Raw genomic sequence first — 8,131 nt, forward strand, 5'->3', positions numbered from 1 at the left:
GGGGATAGAGCACTGGATGTGGAATTAGAAAGATATGAGTTCAAATTCAACCCCAAATATTCATTAGCTTTGTGGCCCTAGCTGTTTGCCTCAATCTCCTCATCTGTAAAACAAGAGATAATAATAGCACCTGCTTTATAGGGTAAGCTCTAAATGAGATATTTGTACAAGTGCTTTGAAAATCCTAAAGTATTATATAAAAGCTAGTGATTATTTATTTATTTACAATTTAGAGCCTAGTTATTTCCCAAAAGAATTAAAAGTTGGAAATGTGTACATGTGAACAAATCTTCATATGCATAATATGTATATAACTATCTAAGGATACTTTTGATAATGTCTTAAGTAAAGGAAAATAATATAGAGTCCCTTGCTAATATAACTTGAGAAATAACAGGCTCCAAAAATAAACAATAAATTTCTCATCTAAGACAAAAGTCAGGGTGATACATGGTGGATAGTACATTTGTCTTTTAAAAAGCAATGTAATGGTATCAAAATAGCTCCTTAAAATGCCAGACACTATTTTACATCAAATGACAAATAAACAATTGTGGATTTTCTGTTTGTTTGATAACAGTCTGCCATACATTTCAAGCTATAAAAATAGAACAAAATGTTTTATTCAAACAAAATATTTTACTGAACTTAGAATTGTACTAAAGTTACTTATATGATTTTAGTTTCTAACATTAGTATTGTATAAGCTTAAATTTGCAAAATAGACACTGAAAGGTTCAGTGAACTGAACCACTGTGGCAACACATTTTTAAATAACAGGAATACTTTAAATGAGCCATCAAACTATTAAATTTTGCCAGGGCAATGGGCTTAATTTTCCAAGTATACTAGAAACTGTGAAATAGAAACCTGAAATGAAATAAGATAGCTTTGGCTACTAAATACATTTCAATAATCAGATCAAAACACTATTTTTTCAGTAATAATAGTTATTTTTTCTGAAGCTATCCAGATGACTGTCTCAACATGTCAGTCCTTGATTTCCCTCAGCCTCTATAGTGCCCTTGTACTTCATATATATTGATGATCTTATTTATGGTTATTCTCTCCAGCAATGCAATTCACACTTTACCCATAACTTCTCAATCCTCTACAATTCTTCATGTTCTCTCATAGATCCTATCAAGATCTACCCAGTGTACTGTATAGACTGGTGTGTGTGTTTTTTTTTTTAAGAAATTCTTTTGATTTTAAACTTAAATACAAAATGAGAAAAGGAAAAAAAACTGCCAGATTCACAGAAGACCATAAAAGATTCAATATAAAACAATAACTTTCCATTTCAAGAAATCCCATAATAAATAATATGTAATAAATACTATATATATATGTTATTTTGAATAAATAGATTAGTTAAGTAAAATTGTCATTTTAAAAATTATATTGGTTTTACCTACTCATGAATAATAAATATTGCTTCAATCATTTTGGTCTTAGTTTGTATAAAAAGTGTTTAATGTTATGTTTATGTATTTCCTGCATCTGTTTTGGAAAGTAGATGCTCAGATATTTTATACTGTCTAAGTATTTTAAATAGTCTAAAACTATATTGAATAACATTGCTAACACATAATGTAGTTCCTCTATTTTTCATTTAAATTTGTCTGAGATCATGATTATGATCCCTGCTTTTTTATGTAATAAATTTTACTCCTGCCCTTTATTTTTGTGTTTATCTCTCATTCTTAAAATGTTTTCTGAAAGCAAAATATTGTTGAATTCAGATTTTTATATGCTATCTTTCCATTTTATGGGTAAATTCATCCCATTCACATTCTAAGCTACAATTACTTGTTTGCTACTTTTTCTCCTTCCTACTTTCTTTCCTTCATTATCCTTAACACTTTTACTCTATTTCCTTACTCCTCAGCTTTACAACTACCCATTACTTTGCCCTTTTATTCCTTAACCTGCCTATACCTCTAAAAGTACCTGCCCTTATCCTCTCCCCATACTCTATCCCCTTGCCCTTCCTTTTATGACTAATTTGTATGAAATAATTACTTCTTTTTATCTCTCCTTAGATGGTTCTACATGTTATTTGGTTTTGTTTGGGGGTTTTGTTTTTGATTCATTTTGTTTTGTTTGCAAGGCAATTAGAGTTTTATGACTTGCTCAAGGTCACACAGCTATTTTATTTGATTGGCTGATTTTGTTTGGGTTTGGTTTTTTTTTTTTTGCAAATTTTTATATTTTTAGAATCACCCTATCACTCAGCTCAGCACGTCTTTCAAACTACCCAAATAATAATGCCAATTATAAGAGTGCTGCTAATATTTTCAGCAAACAATTTGACCTTATTGAATCCCTCATAATTGGTCTTTCATATTTGCCTTATATTTCTCCTGGTTATTATATGTTGAATTTTTCCTTGGCCCTAGAGTTTTTGTCACAAAAACCTGAAAGTCATTCAGTTCATTAAATATCCACTTTTCATTTCATTCAGGATTATACTTAACTTTGATGCTTAAGTAGGAAAAGTGGTTGAGTTTTGTTTATATCCTTATCCTGATATAATAAACTTTGATATCCCCAGTTGTTTTGTTCTATAGAATATAGTATTACAAGACCAGCAGTTCTTCAATATAATAGCTACTAGATCTTGTATAATCTTTACTGTAGCTCCATGATATTTAATATTTTATCTTCTTGCTTCCAATATTTTCTCCTTAACCTAGGAGCTTTGAAACTTGGACATGATATTCTTGTAAGTTTTCCTCCTGGGATCTCTTTCAAGTGGTGATAAGTGGATTTTTTTTCCTATTTCTGCTTTGCCTTTTTGTTTTAGAACTTCAGGATAATGTATCTTGATAATTTCTTATAATATTCTATCATTTTTAATCATATTTTTCAGGTAGTTCAATGATTCTCTTTTTTTTTCTCAATTTCTTCTATAGATCAGTTGTTTTTCTGATGTTTCACTTTCTCTTCTATTTTTCCATTCTTTTGATTTTGTTCTATGATTTATTGATGTCTTAGAAAGTCATTCGTTTCCCTTTGATAAGTTCTACTTTTCAAGGAATTACTTTCTTCCTTAAGTTTCTGATTCTCCAAAAGTTGAAGGGAATTAATGAAAAAAATGCAAATGTATTCAGAGAGATTTCTAGCTGTACCAGACCTAAAACTATATTATAAAACAGTGATCATCAAAACCATTTGGTACTGGCTAAGAAATAGAGTAGTCAATCAGTGTAATAAGATAGGTTCACAAGACCCAATAGTCAATGACTATAGTAATCTAGTGTTCGAAAAACCCAAAAATTCCAGTTTCTGGGATAAAAACTCACTATTTGACAAAAATGGTTGGGAAAATTGGAAATTAGTATTGCAAAAAGTGGGCATGAATTGACACATAACATCTTATACCAAGATGAGGTCAAGATGGGTCCATGATTTTGGCATAAAAAGTGATATTATAAACAATTTAGAAAAACAATAGTCTACCTCTCATATATGAAGAAAAAGTAAGAATTTGTGGCCAAAGAAAAACTAGAATATATTATTGAATACAAAATGGATAATTTTGATTATGTTGAAAAGGTTTTGTACAACCAAAACCAATGCAGACAAATTAAGACAAGTCTGAAGTACCACTACATACCCCTCAGATTGGCTAAGGTGACAGAAAAAGATAATGATAAATGTTGAAAGGGATTAAGAAAACTGGGACACTAATACATTGTTGGCGGAGTTGTGAAGAGATCTAACCATTCTAGAGAGCAATTTGGAACTATGCCCAAAGGGCTATAAAACTGTGTATACCCCTTGATCCGGCAGTAGTTTTACTGGATTTGTATCCCAAAAAGATCATAAAGAAGGGAAAGGAACCTACATGTGCAAAAATCTTTGTGGCAGCCCTTTTTGTAATGGCAAAAAACCAGAAACAGTGTATGCCTATCAATTGGACAATGGCTAGATAAGTTATGGTATATAAATGTTATGGAACATTATTGTTCTATAAGAAATGATCAGCAGGATGATTTCAGAGAGGCCTGGAGAAGTCCTAAGCAAAATGAGCAGAACCAGAAGATAATTATACATGGTAACAGCAAGATTACACAATGATCAGTTCTGATGTACATAGCTCTCTCCAAAAGTGAGATGATTCAGGCCAGTTCCAATTATCTTGTGATGAAGAGAGCCATCTGTACCCAGAGAGAGGACCAGGAGGATTGAGTATGGATCACAATATAGTATTTTCACTCTTTTTGTTGTTTGCTTGTACTTTGTTTTCTTTCTCATTTTTTTCTTTTTGATCTGATTTTTCTTGTGCAACATGATAATTGCGGAAATATGTATAGAAGAATTGCACATGTTTAACATATTTTAAATTAATTGCTATCTAGGGGAGGGCGTAGGAAGAAAAGAGGGAAAAAATTTGGAAAATACAAGGTTTTGCAAGGGTGAATGTTGAAAATTTTCTATGCATGTTTTGAAAATAAAAAGCTTTAATTTAAAAAAAAAATTAAAGTTTTTGATTCTCTATTTCAACTTGGCTGACTTTCTTTTCATATTCTTCTTGATTTTCTTAGACCGCTCATATTTTTTCTGTTTATCCTCAATTTCTATTATTTTATTTTTTATTTTATTGTTGTATTTTTAATTTAATTTTATTTATTTATTTTTTAGAATTTATTTTATTCTAATATTTAAAGTCCTTTTTGAATTCTTATAAGAACTCTTTTTGTTCTAGGGATCATTTGAGAGAGAGAATTGCCATGTCTGATGCCTTATTTTGCCAGGTGATCTTCAGAATCTTCTGAAGACAATTCAAATGGAAGCCATTCAAATTCCTGGCATGGCATGGTTACTGGTATACTAGTAGTCCAGGTTTCATGGGCATACAACATTGAAGTCAGCACAACCACTCTAGATTTTCATTTTGGGAGCTTTGGAAGCTCCCAAAGACTGAGCTAGGTCTGTCAGTGAAAGTGTCAGGCTCATCATCTACATGTATATCCCTAAATAGTATATTGCCAAGGTAAGTGAACTTATCCATAGCATTCAATATTTCTCCATTTCCTGTAACTGGTGGTTTTACATATGTATGGTACAATGCTAGCTAGTTTCTTGGTGTTGATTTTTCGGCCAAAATTAGCATATATAGCAGAGAATTGAAAACTAAAAAGTGTTAAATGCATGGGTGAAGGGGCAGGTCAATTCTCCAAGAGCCTCCACAGCTGTGGATCATAATATCTGAAGAAGTTGCAAAGCAGCCTTTGCAAATGTTCCTTGTGGATTGAGAATGAAATAAATTGGAGGCAAGAGGGAAGAGGAGAGAGGTCAGAGAATGCAGCCGCCTCTCAGTCTCCTTGTATCATTATCATCATCTTCTCACATGAAGAGATCCATTCTACAGGTCTGAAGTAGACCTGCAGCAGCCACTGGCAGGTGCCTCCCGTATTACAACAAAAAAGAAAGCTGAAGTTACTATATCAAAATCAAATAAAAATAGCAACTCTCACTTTTTAGTCCTATGAAACAGAGAACTATTCAAGAGAAGAACTCCTCTCATCCTCCATATACAGAGTAGGCCAGCTTTTCCAAAAAAAATAATAATTCAGACATTCCTTGAGACTTGTTTAGCTCAGACACTAAGCACTCAGACTTTTAATGTTATCTCCTTATTTCCACTTCAGCAAAACTTGCCATAAAGATCTTAAAGAAGCAGGTTCTCAGTAGTTAGGGTAATCTCAGAAGAATGACTAATTCAGTCAAAGGAGCGTTGTTCAACTGAATCATCCTCAATGTCTACTCTTATGAAATATCCTTATCCTGATATAATAAATAAATCTCCATTTTTTAACTGTTGGATGGTATATAAGTTCTATTTTATCCTTATAAATTACTATATATTTCAAATAATTATTGTTTTAGTAAATTGTCACTATGCCTGTGTTTTCTAAATGATAAATGATTTTTTTTTTAGCTATACCAATATTTTTTCCTGACACAATAACAATTTCTTGGGCAATTCAGTTTGAAGCTAGGCCTGAGTCAGATCCAGCCCAGAATACCATAGGACATATTTTCAATTATCTAAAGTAGACTATACAAATTCTTTATGGGTCTCATGAATTTCAGCTTTCCTCCCCAACAAAACAAACAGTTGAACCAGCTAATTTGAGTTTAACCATTTTCCCAAAATCCAATTCATCACATGTAGAAATGTAGTAGAAAGAGTTAAATGGCAAAGATTCAAATTACAGCATTGGTAAAATGAGCACTTTCTTTAAATTAGGCAGCTAAGTATTAGACAGTGTGATAGATAGAGAAGTAGACCTGAAATCGCAAACATCTAGATTCGAATCCAACTTTAAAAACTTACTAGTTGTGTTAACTGGGTAAGTCAATTAATCTTTTTTGCCTCATTTTTTTATCTGGAAAAAAAGGAATAATAATAGCATCTATTGCATGAAATTGTTATGAGCTGATATCTGTAAAGCTCTTTGCATACCTTAAAGTACAATATAAATGTTAGCTATGATAACAATTATTATTTCCAAAGTCAAAGAAATAAGTACAAGAGTAATGCATAAAAATCAGATTCATTTCCAAACATACCCCAAAACTCTCTCTTCTCAAAGCCAAAACCTTTTTTCTTAGATGAAGAGTCACAACAAAGAAATGGATACATTCAAATCAAAACATTTAAATAACAAAATGGCAATTTTTTTTTAACATCCAAATTTCAAACCTACTGAAATCTGAAAGTACAATGTAGACAATTTGAATTAAAAAAAAATTTTAGAGAAAAATTACTAAAGTATTATTATTAAAGTTTTACTATAATTTTCCAAGACCTATAATTTACCAGAGTCCTTTCACATCTGGCATCAACATGCCCAAAAGAATGGAGAAGAGCTCAGAAGCTATTGGCAAGGATACAACTATTGCTGATCTCATGATGCAGGATTATCCCTGCTCATCCGTTCAGTATCTATAGTACCTTAAAATTCAGTAGTAGTTTATAACACAGACTATTGCATAAAACTTGTGAACTTATGCAACATAGGGGAATAAAAACACAAATACACAAGGAAAGTCATCCAAGGTAACCAGGCTCCCCAGGGTTGCAGTGTTCAGTGATGAAAAAAAAAAAAAAAAAAAAAAAAAAAAAGGTCTCTTCTGACTTTCTTACTCTCACTTTCTCTATTCTGTCAATACAGTCTTCTCTACTATAAAAAGGGCAGTTTAGAAAACGCTATTTTAGAAGCCTTTGCTATCTCTGCTTTAATAAGCTGTCTGCACATGTCTTAAAAGTGAAAGAGAGAAGCTCTTCATTAGGGCTATTGGCAGCAGTTGCTTCCTTTCTGTCCTAAAGATCAATACCATAGCCTTCCCAATAGTTATAACAAATGATTTAATAAGATGTGCCACAATATCTTAAGATGAAAATAATCATCTTTTATTTGAGGGATGAGATAAAAGTGAGTTGAGGGACAGTATAAGATTATTCAAAAAAGTTTTGAAACAGTTTCTCATTAAACTTTACTAAAGAAGCGAAATTACTTCAGGGAAAAAGTTGCTACTGATTAAAAACTTTTACTGATTAAGAACTTGTTTAGCAATAGAAAACAAGGAGCTGTCTTGAATAATTTAAAATGAAAAAGATAACGGAAGGATTTCATCCATGTGTTTTCATTTAATAAATGTTAGTGAGTTAGACAAGGAAATAATATTGTTAGCCAAGTTTGCTGAGGTTGCTAACATTTTTTTTGTTGAAATCTATGAAAAGTGGCAGATGGAAAAGCATATTGGGAAATATGACAGCCTAACAGCAAATGAGTTCCACTTCTTTAAGTGTTAGGTAAGGCACAATGACAAATTGTCAAGGTGTCTCACTTAGAGTGTCCTCAAATTATAGGATCTCCTATAAGAATACTTGATAACTTGGTGTCCATTATGTGTGACCACCAGTCAAAATGTCTCTTTTGCATTTATTCTTCCTAGTTAAAAATGAAAAATATGATTTAGCATTCTACCTATATGTAATTCGCATTTTTATGAACTCTATTTCTCATATGACAAGGACAATCAGACTGCCTGCTTAAGTAGGAAAAGTGGCTGAGTTTTGTTTCATACCATCTAAACAAAATGGTAAAGGCTA

Source organism: Antechinus flavipes, chromosome 3 (assembly GCF_016432865.1).
Source record: "Antechinus flavipes isolate AdamAnt ecotype Samford, QLD, Australia chromosome 3, AdamAnt_v2, whole genome shotgun sequence".
In the NCBI taxonomy this organism is placed as follows: Eukaryota; Metazoa; Chordata; class Mammalia; order Dasyuromorphia; family Dasyuridae; genus Antechinus; species Antechinus flavipes.